Source organism: Pseudonaja textilis, chromosome 11 (genome assembly GCF_049901715.1).
Source record: "Pseudonaja textilis isolate UNSWEBS1 chromosome 11, rPseTex1.2, whole genome shotgun sequence".
Lineage (NCBI taxonomy): Eukaryota > Metazoa > Chordata > Lepidosauria > Squamata > Elapidae > Pseudonaja > Pseudonaja textilis.
This window is the reverse complement of record NC_142000.1, coordinates 8359666-8378202: the sequence shown is the minus strand read 5'-3', so window position 1 is coordinate 8378202 and position 18537 is coordinate 8359666. Positions and strand designations below refer to the sequence as shown.

The 18537-nt window shown below is 39.9% G+C and overlaps 1 protein-coding gene and 1 long non-coding RNA gene across 3 annotated transcripts in view; one reads left to right on the top strand and one right to left on the bottom strand.

The window, feature by feature from the left end:
* The window catches only part of WWOX (WW domain containing oxidoreductase), a 546547-nt gene that overhangs the window by 405441 nt on the left and 122569 nt on the right, over positions 1-18537 (top strand). The window lies entirely within an intron of this gene.
* LOC148124831 (uncharacterized) lies at positions 3642-18085 on the bottom strand. The gene is made up of 2 exons (XR_015744910.1): positions 17923-18085; positions 3642-4775 (listed from the first exon to the last, which is right to left on the bottom strand). It is a non-coding gene; the product is annotated as an uncharacterized LOC148124831 (long non-coding RNA).

The window sequence follows — 18537 nt, the reverse complement described above, 5'->3', positions numbered from 1 at the left end:
CCGCACACACACACACACACACACACACACACAGCCTCCTTCCACCACAACTGCTCCATCACTTTCCAGCGCCACCCCCTCCCTCGCTTTGTAATTTTGTCATATAAATGCAAACTTTCCTTTGCCTTTCGGATTTGCAGGCAGGGTGGGGGTGGGGCTGGGGGGAGGCAAAGCAGCGGAGTCCCATTTTGCAGCCCCGAGAGCGTGCGGGGGGGGGGGGAGAAAGTGCCTCCCATTAAAAAGGACCCATTTTACCCTCACATGACATTTGATAATTTCCCCAAGATACCGGCGCAAACTCGTGGCAATGAGCAAAGAAAGCAGACAAAAGAAGAAATCGGTTTGTTTTCAAGGGTGGGCGGGAGACAAACTGCGTTGGGTTGGAGGAAGGACGCTCCAACTTGGACTGCGTGGAAGATGGTGGAGGGACTGGTGGGGGAAGAGGAAAAAAAGAAGGTCCTGAAAATTGCTTTTTATAATTAAAAAGCTGGGGATGGGTGGGAGAGGGAGGGGGAAGAAGGAGGAAATCTCAGATTTTTGTATCTTGAATATTTACAATAAAAAAAAAAAACTTCCAAGTGCTTGTCAAGGGAGGTAATGTGTCATTAGCCAGAGCTGCAGTACGGTTTCTCCTCTTGGACATGACAGTGCAGGAGGATAAGGGAAGAGTAATTATAGCTCAGCAGGGCTGCCACGTGTGATAAATGAGTAATCAGCCCACCAAAGTCCCTGTCCTCAAAGGAGGGCTATTATGGCCTTATCAGCTGCAAGCCCAGGTGTAGGGCAGCTCAAACCGAGGCCCAGGCCCGGCTTGGACAGCTCATTTTCAGCCAGAAGTTGCCTGTTCTTTGTGCTTGTGTGCTTGTCTCTTTGTGCTAGTGCCACAGGGATTTTGAGTAAGGTGGGGTGGGGAGGCCTCTGCGGTTTCTACCAATGTCTCAAGCTAATATTTAACCTCCTTATACTCCGGAGCTTATTTGCATGAGTGGGTTGTGGACGCTCTGTATGCGTTTTGTTAATGCACATCGCACAGGGTTTGCAAAATTTCCCCCAGTATTTTACTTCTGTTCCCTTCACTCCTCTACCGCCTCTCCTCCTCCTTCTCTTCGTACTCTCCCTCCCCCCCACCCCCACCGGCTACGGTTTTGCTGCTACACAACTTCCGACATGTGAGGAAATAGCTTCTACTTTGCGGTGCTGAATCATCTGTCTGCATTCAAGGGTTATGGTTCTGTCTGCCTTGATGCAGTTGTTTATGATGAACAGAAATAGTTACACATCAGACTCAAGTTCACTCTTTGAGAAAAGTTAATCAAACACTAATGCACGAAGTTGGTTTCCTGAAAGGTCTATTGCAGGCTACCAATACCAATATTTGCAAACAGTGCAATAAATCTCAGATGTAATTCTTCTTCTTCTTCTTCTTCTTCTTCTTCTTCTTCTTCTTCTTCTTCTTCTTCTTCTTCTTCTTCTTCTTCTTCTTCTTCTTCTTCTTCTTCTTCTTCTTCTTCTTCTTCTTCTTCTTCTTCTTCTTCTCCTCCTCCTCCTCCTCCTCCTCCTCCTCCTCCGCTCCTTCTGCTCTTGTGTCTTCTGCTGCTTTCGCTTCTTCTGCTTCTTCTGCTCCTTCCTCCTCCTCCTTATCTTCTTCTTCCTCTTCCCCTTCTCCTCCTCCATCTCCAACATTTTCTAACTAATTATGGTGTTGCATTATACTGCTTTTAAGCTTTAGAAAGCAGCACAATTAAAAAGCAATTGTTGCTTTTTAAAATAAATATATTTAAGAATACACACACATACACACACACACACACATATATGTATGTATGTATGTATGTATGTATGTATGTCTGTATGTCTAGGTGTGTTCGGGTCTTTTCCCGTGTAAGATTAAGAGTATCTTTCGGCGAGGTCCCACTTCCCATCCTCAGACTGGTGCTTTCGGCTTCGTGCCAGTGCAAGGACGAACCATTCTGGCACAGCAATAGGCTGCCCCAAATTTAAAACTGAAACAACTGTGGGGGCCTGACTCACAGACGGACACAACCAGAAGCCTGATGATGGCAGATGAGATTCTGCCGAAACGTTGCTACAACTTTAAAAGCACAACTACAATGACGTGGGAAAATACCCGAACAAAGCTGAATGCCATACATACATACATACATACATACATACATACATACATACATAAAGAAGCTGCATGTTCAGTGGCAAAAGACATCAAAAATTATGACTCCAATGTGCAGCTGCTTATCAAAGGACTGTAAAGTGAGCAGCCTTGTTATTATCTGCGAGATCAGATTTTCTTTCCCCCCTCCCTTTCCAAAGGAGGCAGGGGGCAGAGAAAGACTGCGCTGAAGAGGCTCTGCTTTCTGAACAGATGACCGTGCAGACAAGAGCTCTTGGGTCTGGCGGGGTAGGAAGGTGGGTGGGAAAATGTCTTCATGAAGTCATCTGTGCATAAGTGCAAATAGGTCAGGCTGCCAGAGGAGGGGACTGGAATCAAAAAAAAAAGCGGGGGGGACTCATTTCATCGCACTTAATGGCAAGGAAAAGCAGGCAGGGAAGGACTATTGTAACAAAAGAGCAGGTCTTCGGTCGGTCATGCACCGTTTGTCGGACTGCTAGCGCTTCTCTCTTCAAGAGCCTCAAAGCCATTATTGTAATGTGTGGAAAAAGTAGAAAGAAATCCTCCCTCTTGGTCACTGGAAGGGCAAGGGAAGTTGTGTCTGAAGGGGATGTGTGTGTGTGTGTGTGTGTGTGTGTGTGTGTGTGTGTGTGCGCGCCTGCATTTCCTTTGTTCAGAACACTTTCTAATTCCCTCTAGCGAAAGTCCACTGGGAACCAGGCAAAATCATGGTGCCCCTTCTGAGCTCTTGGCCGGGTTTCTCTTCCTGGGTGACTTTACTGCCAGCAAAGATGATGAAGAGAGGCTCCAAAGTCATCCTCTCCTTTCTATTCTTCAACAGGGACTTTAAGAGTAAGGTCTGAACTTCAGCGGAGGGAAGGAATAACATACGTGCTTGGCTGACTGGTGATTTTTGAATCTAACAAAGACCGTCAGCCATTATGGAATGGGATATGATTTCTCCTCCCCTCCCCTCCTTCTGTCTTCTCTTCTCTTTTGCTCTCCTTTCTCCCCCTCTTCCCCTTCTCCCCTCCCCTCCCCTCCCCTCATTCTCTTCTCTTTTCTTCTCTTCTCTTCTCTTCTCTTCTCCTCTCCTCTCCTCTCCTCTCCTCTTCTCTGATTGTGGCAGATTCTTCAACCACTGTGTGTGTGTGTGTGTGTGTGTGAGAGAGAGAGAGGGGGGGGAGAGAGACTGAGGGGGGAGGGTGCAAATAAAGAAACATTTATTCAATGACATCACAAGAAAGTTGCCTTTGAACATTTCTAATTTGCAGACTCAAGTGTTTTGTAAATTATGGGGGCCCAGTTATTACTTGGAGGCTGAATAAAAATGGGTCATCTAATAAGAAGAAGGATGAAAAATGGTGCCACAAATGTTGTTTAAACAGTTCGTTTTCTGTCCTTCCAGCATCTCACCCACCCCCGTATGTTCTCTCACCAGCACACACACAAATACCTTTCAAAAGGAGCTTGTTCTTATGTATTTATAGGCCAAGTAAGATTGTGCAGGACCTCGTAGCTGATTCTCAGGGCTTCTTAAGTGTGAAGAGCAGGAGTGACTTTCTAGTCTTTAATAAATCACTATAAAACTGCTTATGAATTCTGCAATTTACCATTTTTAAATACAAATGGGGGGAGGGGGAAGCATCGCTACAAATGAAAAAGTGGTTCACCCTAATGTAAATAAATGTATTAAAAATCACATCCAATCTACCAGATCACATGCGAGGACACACATATATACTCACACACACTCTCAAAAACAGACAGGGGGGGGAATTAAGACTCCCAGAAGGGAAACATCAATATTGACTAGATTAGATTTTGAGAACTATTTTTTCCCCTTGACTTACAGTACGTGACGGTTTATTGTCATGGTTGCTGAATTGCCATGAGGGGGTGTTGATGTGGCATTAGGATCTTGCAGTCTTTGAGAAAGTTGCCTTCGTATTTACAGAAGAGTACAAAATCCCAAAAGAAACACGATCTCTCTTTCCATTAGACCTATTCCATGTCTTGTGAGCCAATGGGTCATCTTCCAGTCCTCCTTTATCCCCGTTGAAAAATAATCCTCAGTCTAAGACACTCAACATACCTTACAGCTATGTATACAATTATACTTCCAGTTTAAGACAAGCCACACTCACTATCTTCAGCTGTTCCACTGGGTTAGACAGCAAAAGAAAATCCTGGGACATTTTTTTTTTTTAACCAAGAGTATAACTTACTGAAAATTACATATGGGTGCAGAAGTAGAAAAGCCAGTCCTAACGATTTTGTGCACAAGCAGCATTATCCATTGTCCATCAATCATTTGCACTCACTTTGTTTTGGGAACAGTCTGTCTGCCTCAGATGTTCCCAGCCGGTGAACTTGGGTTATTCTGTCATCAAGATGTGTCATCAGTCACATTCCCCAATGAAGCAATTCTGCAGGTTGTAGAAGTCACTCCCTCTGGTCACTGTGGGTTCCCCTGGAGTTGACCTTGACGTTGTCGGCTGGAATGTGCTTTGTTTTGACTGAAATGCAAGTTCCTTGATGCAGCTATGAGGTTTAATTTCCCATCCCCCTTGCCTATGGCAACTCGAGAGCAGGTCAGGGATGCTTTGCGATTGACATTCAGCTTCCCTCACTTGCTGAAGGTGACCTGTGCAAAGCAAAGGCAGTTTGAGTACGGGTATAGATTTAGCTGTTTGAGTACAGGTATAGATTTTAGCGGTAGGCTTCCAGCTGGCACCCTTGCATTCTAAATTTCCCTCCCAGGCTGCTGTTACATTCCAATGCCTTTCCTCCCGCTCCCATTACTGTTATCTGGTTGAGAGCAGGGTCGTGTAGCGAGTCCACTATGACCGTAGCTTTTTTGGTAGACTACTTGCTCTACATGTTTTAATTAAACAAAGAAGAAAAGAAGAGAAATAATGAGTAGAATGCTGCATCAAATGAATGAAGGGAAAAAATAAACATTTGGCACATTTTTGATTACAATGACTTAGTACGGATTGTAATTTAATTGAAATTCTATTGAATTGATTAAATTCTATGATAGAATCTAGAAGGAAGAAGATCTTGATTTTAGGATGACTTCTTCCCCGCTCCTTCATTAAGAAAGTTCACAGAGAAAACAAATTACCTGTTTTCCTTTATCATAAATTCAGCAAATCGTCCATTTCAAAAGTATATTAATATTTTTTTTTCCTTTTAAGCCAAAGCGGTACATAATGAACCACCGTGTATCTATTAATTGGATAATATGGATTGTGGGTATTATTAGCAAGCATGTAGGAGTCAACTGTAGCGGGTTCCCTTTTAAGCTATTAGACAGTATACATTGTACACAGACAAAGAAAATAAGTTGTCGAGTGTTATTTTTTAATACCCTCAGAGATTACTGTAGCCATTGGATTTATTTTTAACTAAGGTTTGCTCCCTTTATGTTCTAAGGTTGTAATAAATCACTTGTGTGATAAATTACAATATATTATACACACACGTATAAACAAAAGCAAAATGTCAAGTGGAACAAACGGCAGACTTGGGGAGTAATAGAACAAGGATAGTTGCTTATGACTTTGAGCTAGTTTATACACTCTAGTTACAAAAGGGTCTTTCTTTTCCCATTCTCCACAACTACCATGGCAAGCCACTCTCTTTTCCACCTTATAACTATTCATTTAGTGACCATTTAACGTTGCAAAGGTACTGAAAAAAGTGACTTATGACCATTTTTTCACAGCCTATGACCATTGCAGCCTCCCCATGGCCATGTGATCAAAATTCAGGTGCTTGGCAATTGGCATATATTTATGACTCCTCATTTCACCCAGATGAAGGTTACACTAGGATTTTAAGTTGAAGGTTCCCCTTGCACATACATGCTAGTTGTTTCCGGGCTCTAGCATGGGCAGTGCTCATCTCAGCCAGTGCTGTCCAAAGACGTCTCCATGGTCATGTGGCCGTCATGACTAAATTTCGAAAGTGCACAGAACGCTGTGACCTTCCCACCAAAGTGGCCCCTATTTTTCTACTTGTATTTTTACATGCTTTTGAACTATTAGGTTGCCAGAAGCTGGGACAAGTAACGGGATCTCAGTCTGTTACACGGTGCTAGGGATTCGAACCGCCGAACTGCTGACCTTTCTGATCGACAACCTCAGCGTCTTAGCCCCTGAGCCACCACGTCTCTTAATCCCTTACCACTAGGATTTTAGTAGTATATAAATTAGCTACAACAGAAGCCGGGATCCACATTCACAACACAATAACATTTTAGAGAATTAAACCCTTCTCTAACTCCTATAGTCTTGATGACACTCTCCCCGAAGCTTCACCTCAGAGAATGGAGTTCAATTTCTAGCTATTTTCATGAAAAGGTGATAGAATACAAGGCTGATTACATCAACTATCTTTCCCATCTCAAAGGGCTGAAACCTTATAGAACTTCTTTATCCTACCTCTTTTAATTACCTTTCCTTAGCATTACTGGTGGGTGGATATCAGCAACCTCTCCACCTTCATAGGACAATGAGGTGATGGAACTCGCCACGCTATTCACTCTGTTTTATTAAGTTATTTTCTGGGACATTGATTACGTCTTTTATTATTATTTTCTCTTTTCAAGCAAAGGCTGGGTTGCTGTCAGTCAAGAAGGGCCAATTTACTCTTCTCTGAAGTCTAAATTAATGCCATACTGGGGCGGGGGGGGGGGAATTCCTGCCAAAAATTTTATACCACCAAGAAAATTTGAAATAATTGCTCAAGCACCTTGAAAATAGAATGACCTATAAACAGATACCTCTTTTGCAGAGTAAAAAAGAAAAGCATCTGGAAAATTGTAAAACTCTCCGATTCAGCATCAGTCCAAATTCATTTCTTTGCAGAAGACATTGGAAATTGGGTGGAGGGGTTATAGGTTGCCCACACACCTTGTCATGAATGTAAATTCATATTTCTGCATGATTTAAAATTCACATGAAGATTTTGGGGAAAGAATAAAGATAGCAATCGCTTTTCTCGTATGCCAGATTTTTTTTGGAGGAGATCTGATTTTTTATCCCACTCAGTGATTGCAGGATATTGATATGTTTTAAAAAGCAACTCCCAGAAAACAGTTTAAAGCAAGAAAAGCTAAGTAAAGATTTAAAATAATATGGTGGTTAGCAGGCCTAACTTTAGAGAGCCAGTTTGGTATAGTGATTAAAGCACCGGGATAGAAACCATTATTTCCAATTATTTCCAACCAAGAACTAAGGAGAAATTTCCTGTCAATGTGAACAATTAACCAGTGGAACAGTTTATCTCCAGAAGTTGTAGGTGTTCCAACACTGGAGGTTTTGAAGAACAGATTGGACAGCCATTTGTCCAGAATAATATAGGGTCTCCTGCTAGCACTGATGATGTTAGCCAGTTGGATAATGAAATGTCTACAAGAAACCATGCTCAGAGAGTACCAAGGACTCTACAACATACAATTTCCACTTAATGGATGCAAAATAACTTGAGTGAAGGAGAGACACCACTTCCTAAGGCAGATTATTCTGCTGTTAAATGATTCCCATTTTTGCGGATTTCTCAGTGTATGAAAACTATTTTAGATGTTAAGAACCAGAGGCGTGAGACAAACTTGCAGAGTTCTTCCCTGAATCTTCAGGGAAGCTGAGATATTTAAGGGTCTCGGGAGATACGTACATTCTCCCTGCAACCCAAGAATGAAAAAACAGATCTCTGTGTGTACTTTCTTCAGACAAGTATCTGAAGTGATGCTAGAGCATAGGCAAGTGTTGTAATCGCATGTCTCTACTGTGCTTTGTCTTAAGGTTCAGGGTCAAGTTTTAAAGCCAGCTCCTTCAGGTCCCACAATTCCAGAAGTGGAGCACAAATGTAAATCATTTAAAAATGAATCAGTATGGTTTCTAGCCCTCCAAAGACTAATATTATATTTATGGATTTAAATCCACTGGGAAATGTAAGCAAGTCTTGTTCTAGCTGATTCAGGCAGAAGAGATAGCAAATGTTATATCTGCAACTTATCCTTCTGCACCAATTGCATTGCTGCTACTGCTATTGTTGTTATTATTATTATTATTCCTGCATCTAAACATAATCCCATGTGAAAATATCCAAGTCTTCCAGGCGCATTGCAACATCATTAGTCTGTGCAGCACATCTAGATATTCTCCAAATAATAAATATCCCCATTTTTAGCCTCCTTTCCCCCCCCCCCCGCCCTTCTTTATCTCTGTTTACGTTAAAGACTGGGACAGTTTCTCAGTGAACTGAAATAAATATACTGTGTGGCATATATTAATCTCTGTAGAGGATGGAAAAATAACTTGATTTTCCAAAGATAGCTTAAAAAAACATATGGGAATTATGAGAAGCAAAGCAATTGCGAACTCATTTGTTACTTCAACAGGATTCCTTATGATTTATTTCCTATAATAGATGTGCAACTCTAGAATGATGTGAAGATATAGATATTTAAATGCCACCTGGTGTTTTTGTACACATACAGCACATGTGTAGCTCATGGAAATCATGTAATGTCAGATATTGAAATCTCATTTAATGTATTATTGAGAAAGAGACAGGTCGGGAAACACCAAAATTAAATGTAGAGCTGGAAAAGTTGGAAAGAAATAAGGACTGGAGATTTGGAGTCAGTCAGTGGTAGAGATAATTTTATGGTGTTTTCTTAATTATCATTATATAATTTTGGCAACATCCAACTTCAGAACGACTGTGCAGTTTACAGTGTAAAACAGAATATGGATATGATTGTAGGTAGGTAGGGAGAGAGACAGACAGACAGAGAGATGATAGACACACAGTAAGAGAAATAACATAATGGCAGCCTGAATAACAAAATTAACATCAGAAGAAAACAGATCCATCCCCTCTAACAAGGAGATTTCATGTACTATAACCTGAGGCTCATTAAGTCTTTAAAGTCTTCCAAAATGCCATCAGGATGAGATCAGTGGCTTAATGATGCTGGAGATAGTCTTTGCTCCAGCGGTTCGAGTCCTAGCACTGCGTGCCAGGGTGAGCTCCCATCACTTGTCCACCTAGCTGCTCAAAAGCATGTTCTATGCAAGTAGATAAATAGGTACCACTTCAATGGGGAGAAGAGCCAGTGCTTTATGTGAATGGTTAGTATCCTACTGCCCGATTATAACACCCATTTGCAAGGCAGCTTCAATGGAGGGAGACGGCTGCAGATGGCCTGCAGGAAAACCGCTTACCTTTCTGGTGCGGAGCTAGCTTGCCCCCTATGGTGCACCTTGGGAAGTGCATGAGCTTGAACCAAACAGAGTTAGTAGTCCTAGGCAGTAAACTACTACTCTGCATTAATATGTGATCTCCTAGCTAGTAACCATGTTAACAACTGCAGTGATTCCCTTAACAACTGTGGCAAGAAAGATAATAAAATAAAAACTAAGCTTCTTCAGCTCTGACTGGAGGGTGAGGAAATGGAAGGAGTGGGGCAAATTTCACTGGCAACTGTCTCACTTAGCCCCAGAAATGTTGGGCTCAATTGTGCTTGTAAGTCAAAGACTATCTGTACTCACATATACAATGGTTGCTTATAATAGGAGTCATGTTCAAGGTTGTCTTTCTCCTGTTTATGACAATGGTTCTGGCTTGTCTTCAGTAATACTCTGATATCTTTTTACCCCACCTCTAAATATAAACCTAACATACCATTCATTAATTAGCCTGCCTCCGGAAAACCATTCTAAATATTATCAATATGTGGAATTATCCCACTGGCTCAGGTGTATGTAAAGAAATGACATTTATTGATATTATGAATATAAATTCAATTGACATTTATTAGCATTAGCCAATAAAAAATTAATTCGGAAAAGCCTAAATGAAGCACCTGGATTATTAGAGAGATACTAACATTTGGGAAACTATGCTGGCATTCTTACCAAGCACCTTTTCGCAATAACATTTAAAGCCTTTTAGATGTGACTCACTATGGATTTTTTTTTCATTCTTCCAACCATTCTTTTTTCTTTCAAAAATGCATAGCAAGAAATTCAGAGGTTTGGTCTCTTAACAAGAATATAGTTTATCTTCTTTTATTTTTCCTTACCATTCTATGTCTGCATACATGAGAAAGAGGATGGAATTGTGTATCCAGATAAATATATATTTCTCTCTGTGTGTTATGTATACAGGATATACTATTTGTATATACAGATAGTCCTCGACTTATGTTGAGAGAGGCTGTTTAATTTTGACGTAGATGGCCTTTTTGACCCCTCTTTCATACCTGCAGTCCTCTCTGTGGTGTGTGTGCGTGTATGTGTGTGTCCATCTGTGCATAGGTAGATAAGTAGAGACAATGTGATTTGGGAAAAGAAGGCTCAGAAGAGTATCATAAAACACTGCTATTACTGCTTGATCAATGCTTATCAACAATAGCTGTACAATTTAAAGTATAATAATCTATATCTATTTAGAGATATGTCTAGTTGAATAGGAGGACCATCAAAGGGACAAAGGCATCAGTGATGCTCCACATGAGAAGTAAAACGGCTACTAAGCAGTACCAGTAGAATTATAGTAACCAAAATGTTAACTTCTGTTTTAAACTTTTGAAAGTAAAATGTTAGCACCCCTGGGTGTTCCTTTATTTATTCTTATTTATTTTATTTGCCAAATGCTTACAATATAATAGAAATAAGAATAAGCATAAGCATAAGTATAAATACATGAAATTCTCATCCTGGGAACCCTTTTTTTTAACTATTACCATCTGACAGACGGTACAGAATAATAATAAAAAAGGACAAATAGGCTGAAAAACAGCTTCTATCCCAGGGCAGTAGCTCTTTTGAATTCTGCTGTATAGTGCAGTGTTGGTGTGGTGTTGGGGGTTTTTGGTTCAATGTGTGGAGTGTGAAGGATGCGTGTTTGTGTTTATTTTCATGGTCATGGTCATGATGTGCACTGAAGATGGTGTTTGATTTTGTTGTACGAGGTGCAATGACAGTAAAGTAAAGTAAATAGGTACGGATAATTGGGGACAATAGGACAGGGACAGTAGGCCCGATTGTGCACTTATGCATGTCCCCTACAGACCACTTAGGAATGGGGTGAGGTCAATTGAGGTTAGTTTGAGGGTAAAGGAGTGGGGGTTTGAACAGGAGACAACAGAATCAGGTAGTGTGTTCCAGACACTGGCCACTCTGTTGCTGAAATCGTACTTCCTGCAATCAAGTTTGGAGTGGTTTACATTAAGTTTATATCTGTTGTGTGCTCTTGTGTTGTTGCGGTTAAAGCTGAAATATTCATTAACTGGTAAGATATTGTAACAGATAATTTTATGTACTATGCTTAAGTCCAATCTTAGCCGGCGTGGTTCAAGGTTGTCTAAGCCTAGAATCTCAAGTATGCTGGTGTAGGGTATTCTGTATTTTATCTTTCTCTAAATAAACAAGCATCAATCAACAGAGGACATTTACAGGTCTATCAAATGGAACCTACTTTATCTGCTAGGCCTAAATTAAAGATCCCAACTTTAGCTGCTGATTCAGGCCAGAGGCATGTCTCATCAAGTGTGCTTTTTAACTCTTTATCCAAATAGTAATTTTGGATAGAAAGTTACTCTACATTTACCCATTGGGTCAAGAGTATTGGGGATTTCTGTGTGGATTTTGGTTCCTCCTATGGACTTGGGGACAATTTCCTGTTGAGACAGGCAATAATTGTTTTAGACATTACATTCATCCACCCTCCAAAGACCTATCATTCTCAAAGATACTATTTATAAAAAGTGGGCTGCCCTATATGGAGACAAGCATGAACAAGAAGGCTATGAATAAATAATGGAGTCTAATTTTCCATTATTACAGCTATCATTTAAAAATGCATGTCTGGCAGGACATTGTAATGATTTTGTATTACTTAGCAAAACTTCTCTCTCTCTCTCTCTCTCTCTTTCTTTCTCTTCCACCCTCCTACCTCTAATCCAGTTCCTTCGTTACTACTTCATTAGATTTGATTTCCTTTAGCGTTTGCAGAGTTTCTGAAGCAAACAATCAAACAAATATAGTGGCTTTAAAAAATGCCTCTGAGATTGCCAACACTTTTAGATGCTTCGAGTGCCCCTTTCTTCAAATGCTCTGAACATGTTACGTTTTGGCATCCATAGTAAAACCCATTAGCTGTGACAGGTTAAGATGCCTCTGTAGACTTGACCACAAGGAAGCTGAATGCATGCCAACTGCTCCTCTCCACCGTTGCACATAATGTTGCCATGTAGCAAAAGAAAAAAAAAAGGCCAAATCCATACCTTTCCTTTTAGGTTTCCTGACCTGGAGAGTGGGCAATTTTCCGTGCTCTGGATAATGTTTATCATTTGGGTTGATTAAAAAGGGGGAGGGGGAGGGGGAGAGAAATGGACAACTGGGACATTCTGCAAACATTTAGCTGACCTTGTACCTATGTTGCATAGGTAATTGTTATGGGGTTAGAGAGTACTTGTAGACACCACACACTGGTTAAATTAAAATGCATTGATCACAGAAACTCTGCAATCAATATATCCCAATGTGTAGTTTCTAAAGCTCCAAAAGGCCCAAGGTGTATGTTAACAAGTCTTTACTCTCTAGCAAACAAATATGCACTCCCCAAGATTCATTGGAACTTTTTAGTTCATGCCGAGTTTTCATCAACTTACAGTCCATTCAAAGTTAGGGTGGTACTCTCTCTCAATAAGGAAAAAAATGCTTATCTGAACCATGAAGGTTGGGTGAGTTAAAAACTGATCAAGTCAGTAGAATTTTAATTGGGAATGACTATCAAATATCCAAGATTGGAGTTATAGCCAAGAATTCTATAATAATGAACCAATAAGGAGCAGGATTAATTGTTTAAAGTTTTACTGCAAAATGACTGATTCCTCATTTTTGAACCCACAAATCAGAATATATAGAACACATCTCTCTCTATATATACACAGACTCAACCATAATTTCAACTGGAAAACTGAGCTTCCTAAATCAAGCCAAGTCCAAAACATCAGAGAATTGCTCGGGGCTTGGCTCTCAGATAAATTGGCCATCAACAGGCACATAAACAACTTCTATATATCACTCAAAAGAGACAATCAAAAAGTCCCAAAGGGGGAAAAAAAACACTAAGAAAAAAAACACTCCTAACTAGCAATCAACATCCATATGAACAGAGATTAATACCAGATTAACACCAGAGCCACAATCAAGAAATAAACAATACCCCAATCAAGGAACTATGAAAGCAGACAACAATCTAACAATAAACAACAGCCCAATCAAGATTACTCCCATCAACATTGAAAGGGCAAGCTTCTAGTATATAAAAATAAGAGCAAACCTCACTCCCTTATAGCACTGATGATGCTACCTAGTTGGGTGATGAAATGTCTGCAAGATAACAACTAAGCTCAGAGGGTACCCAGGACTCCACAGATGCATATCGCCATATATCCCTAAATGCTGCCCTATAAGGCCATAAAAACATTTTATATAGGAAGACACCTTGCTGTACAATTAAACTCTTTCCAAACCCCTTGATTGAATATGCTGATTTTTCAATACGTTGGATTGTGTGGCATGGACATGAGGGAAATGGTGGGCCTTGATTTTGCTGCTCCTGCTTAACAACTGGATTATGTAAGACAGGTCTCATGAATGCCGACAAAGACTAATTAATATGAAGCAGTAGGTATCTGCTTACGTGTTTACCCCTGTGAGTGTAAATTCCAATTACATATTGAAATGTGCATCAAAAAATTCCACTTCTCTTTCTGGACTATTTATTATTTTATTCAAAGTGCAATTGTCCAGGAGTTTTTATAAGTAAAATATGGGGAGGAGGTCTCTTACAGAACAACAAAGGAGTCCTTGTGCATTTGTGAATATATGTATTTCTCTCTCTCTCTTTCTGTCTCTTTCTCTCTCTCATGGGGTAGGAGGAGAGAGAGAGAAATGTGTGCCTTCCATTGAGCCACTGTATTTTAAAGAAAGTGATATTTTAATTATCTGTCCTACAAATATAATTAACAACCTTCTCAATTCTAATTCCAACATCCTAGCATCACTAAAGCTCCAGTTAATTTTAATTCAATTTTTCAACATTAATAGCACTATGTTAGCTGCCATAAAAGAATTATTTAGTAGCATTAAAATTATACTGCTCATATTAAATTCCTAGATATCTTTCCTTCTTCCCTCTCTCCCTCCCTCCCTCCCTCCCTCACTTCCGTCCATCCTCCCTCACTCCTTTCCTCACTCACTTCTGCATTGTAGTCTGGGCTTTCTATGTACCTGCTACGTGGTCAAAATGTTTATGAGAATAAAAATTAGGTCCTCCAGTTTTCATGTAAGACAATTAATTGTCCTAATTTCTACAACCAAGTGTTACAACTAGTAAGCCTTCTTTGCAGACCCATTTACAAAGGCAGATATAAATTTCTTGCCAATTTTACCCCAGGACAAGGCTCAATGTAACTCTCTGACAATTTTTCTAGGTTTCTGTCCCAGGTAAGGGGGATTGTAAGAAATAGATTGTTCAATAACAATTCCTGGATAAGGGAACAAAAATAAAAAAAAATGGTGAAAGCTCAGTTGAAGTTCATGTACTCAGTTTAAGAAGTCATGTAGAGTTTAAGGAAGTTGGGATGCTTACTCTCTACTCTAAGAGTGATGCTATAAAATCTAAATAACCTAAACGTCTATTCAAGAGATAAAAATAATATCTCAGAAAGATGGTAGAATTAATGATGAGATGCTCATCCTAATAGAATAGAATACTTTATTGGCCAAGTGTTATTGGACACAAAAGGACACAACTTGGTGTAAATACTCTCAGTATACATAAAAGAAAAGATACATTCGTTAAGAATCAAGAATCATAACGTACAACACTTAATGGTAGTCATAGGGTACAATCAGCAATCAAATCATACTAGGAAACAGTCAATATACATTGTAAGGATACAAGCGACAAAGTTACAGTCCTACAATCACAAGTGGGAGGGTATGGGTGAAAAGGAATGATGAGAAGATTAACAGTAATAGTAGTGCAGACTTTGTAATTGTTGAACAGTGTTGAGGGAATTATGAATCCATGATACAACCTATAGTAGGAAGACTGAAGCAGCTGCTTCAAATGGCACTAGGATGTGGGACCACGGATGGGAAACTAAGGTCTAACAATGCACATTTCTTCTACCTCAGTAATGGAGCTGCCATTGGATGGTTGGACATTCCTATCATCCATGTCTTTCACTAATTTCATCCTCCCACCCCACCCCTGTCACTTTTCTCTGTACTTACAGGAAGGATGATATTGAGGAACAGGCAAAATACACAAGAGATAATTAACCTAATTCCCATGCTCAATAATAAATTCCCACGATTTATTTGTATGTGGGAAGAAAGAATGGAATAGGAAGTTGATTGCTGTTTTTTTTTTAAAAAAAAAAAGCAAATAGTGAACTTCATCATCTTATATTTTCTAAGATCCTGAAAGGACCAGAGAGTTTTGGGCTGTGTAGAAGGTTGATTTTTTTCCCCCATATACAATTTTTCCACTGTTTTTGTTCTTTAAAGCCCATGGTCCAGCAAGCAAAAATATGTGGGAAGCTTCAAATATTGAGGTGATCTTTGGTACTGTATTTTAATTAATTACTTCTACTGACTTGAATCAAAACTGTTGGCCGTACTTTGGCTATGACACCTTGAGGAGGGAGCACATATAATTATATATAAATCACTCTCCGTAATGGCCTCTGTTTTTTGATGAAACATTTCTAAGATTTTTTTTTTTCCTGAAATGATACATGGGCCCAACAGTGCACATGACTTGGAGTAGGTATAGACAATTGTACATAAAAGTAGACTTTTCTTAGAATATTCACTTGACAAATCACATGTAATTTCGGGGGGGGGGAAAGCTTATTACAGCATTATGGAATCAACAAAATGAATCAATTTACAACCCCAGATTGCTTTGTTTGAGTCATAACCATGCAGAGTTTTTCAAGAAATGAACGCAAAAACACTTAGATCAGAGATGAGCAACTCCGCAAGTTCTTTCATTCTTTCATCCATTCCCCCCACTGCTGAAGTTTATTTATCTGATCTTAGGGTATTACACAAAACAAACAAAATGTAAAAACAGCCATGATATTTATGTGGTTACTTACAAAGCACAATATAAATAGTATTAAAATAAACAAAATATCTTTACAGTCCCCAAGGCGTGTCACAACGTGTTTGTAAAACAAAAGTTGAAGAATTTGACAGGCCCAGCAGAGAACATAAATGCTATATATATGGAACCAGGGGCTCATTCCTGAATATAACAACTCCTATCAGAAGAATTGAAAAGGACGGTGAGAGATGAAGCCTAACTCTCTACATAAAAGGAAGGAAGGAAGAGGTCCCAGGGAAAGGACTGAGAGTGAAGGTATTTTGAAATCTAAGGGGAAATTTCCATCCTTCCTTCTGCACTGTTTCTGTTTGAAGGGCTTCTGAAAAGTAGGGATCTAGAATGTCCAAAATGGTATGACCCATGAAAAGAAAGAGAGAGAGAGAGAGAGAGAGCGCAAGCTCATTTCAGAATGAGTATGAAGTTGTGGACTATCTCAATATCGATTTGCCTGAAGCCTGTTCTTCTAAGAATTGTAGTCCAACCATCTGAATTGTACCCAATGGAAGAAAAATGATAGCTGTAGACAGGGTGGAGTTACACTGGAGAGTAGGAGAGGTGGAAAAATATCAAACTTTCAGTAGAATTAAACTTTCTTACAAGAGGGACCTTTTGCCTCCTGAATATAGAATTATGGGTAATCCTCAACTTACAACCACAATTGAGCCCACGATTTATGCTGCTAAGTGAGAAATGTTTTTTTTTCCCCCAAACAACTGTTCTTGCCACATTTGTAAACTGAATGCAGCTATTAAATTAGTAACACCGTTGTTAAGGGAATCTGGCTTTCTTGTTGACTTGTCAGAAGGCCACAAAAGGGGATCCTATGACACCCACCCCAGGACATTGTAACCGTCATAAATGTGAGTCAGTTGCCAAGCATCCGAATGCAAATCACAGGACCACGGGGAGGCTGCAATGCTCACAAGTGTGAAAAATGGTGCTACATCGCTTTTTTCAGGGCCGTTGTAACTTCGAACAATCACTAAATTCATTGTAACTTCGAACTGTCGTAAGTCAAGGACTACAAGTATTGAGAAGATGGATTGAATGAGTTCCTATCAGTGGTAGGGAACACGGTCCTACTGTCTGCTGGTCAATCCCTAATCATTTTCAAAGAAGCCGCTGGCCTCCCCTCCGAGATTGATTTACACATTATTTATCCGATGGGCCAGCTTGATTCGGCCATCTCAATCCTCTGTCATAGAGCGAAAATAATAATGTCTCCAATTAGTTCCTCAGGAAACGGTGGGTTTGTCTGTTATTCCTGATCATTAGCATTATAATGTAGCATGGAAATTCAGAGCAAATTAGTCACATATGTAAGCTGGGGAGTACATCTGCAGTTAATCAAACTCGTACAGTTTCAGTGGGCAGGAGATTGTGCAAGGGTTATCCAGGAAGAATGCCTTTATTTATATATTTATCGGGAGGAGGGGAGAAAGAGCCAGACAGATAGTGTCAGCTTCGTTTCCCTTCCGCTCTTCGTTTTTTCCTTAATCTGGCACTCTCAAATGAAAGTTTATTCCAGAAGCTTGTCAATTGTGGAAAGCAGAAAAAAAGAATTATAGCTCAAATTAAAATACCTTTTAATGTTGTTGAGTCCAGAGAACCAAATCTTTACAGCCATAAATAATGAAGAGGCGAGGCAGAGAAGGGTAGTCCATCTTCCGAAGCCTCCATTTCTTCCCATCTGTGACCTTTCTTCTACAATAATGTAGAACGGGATCAGATGATGACACACGTTGGTGATCACTTCCAGTCAATGTTGTTTTCCTTAAAAAAATAATAATAATCAGGGCTTCCAGTTAATGAGCGCTGATGCAAATCCATGTTAATACCACTGAGATTTCTATTTTTATGATTATTCTTTTAAAGAATTTTGCCTCAGTTGGACTAATCTCTTTCACCTGGAAGCTGCCACGGTTCTCTCCAGATTATCTCTGTAGCCTTCAGAACCAGAAAACTCTTTGTCACTTGAATCATGTAACTGTTAATCAGGACTAAGATGAATATGGTGTCATAGTTGGGTATGCCCAACTATGCTTTTTGCCCCCATATCTGGACCAGGTTGGGTTAGATTTGATTTGTGTGAAGCAGAACCACAATATCCCCACTGATAGCTGCATTCAGTGGTAGAAACAGAATCAGCACCAATTATGAAGTATGACTCTTTTTTTTCTGCACTAGGTAGAAATGGC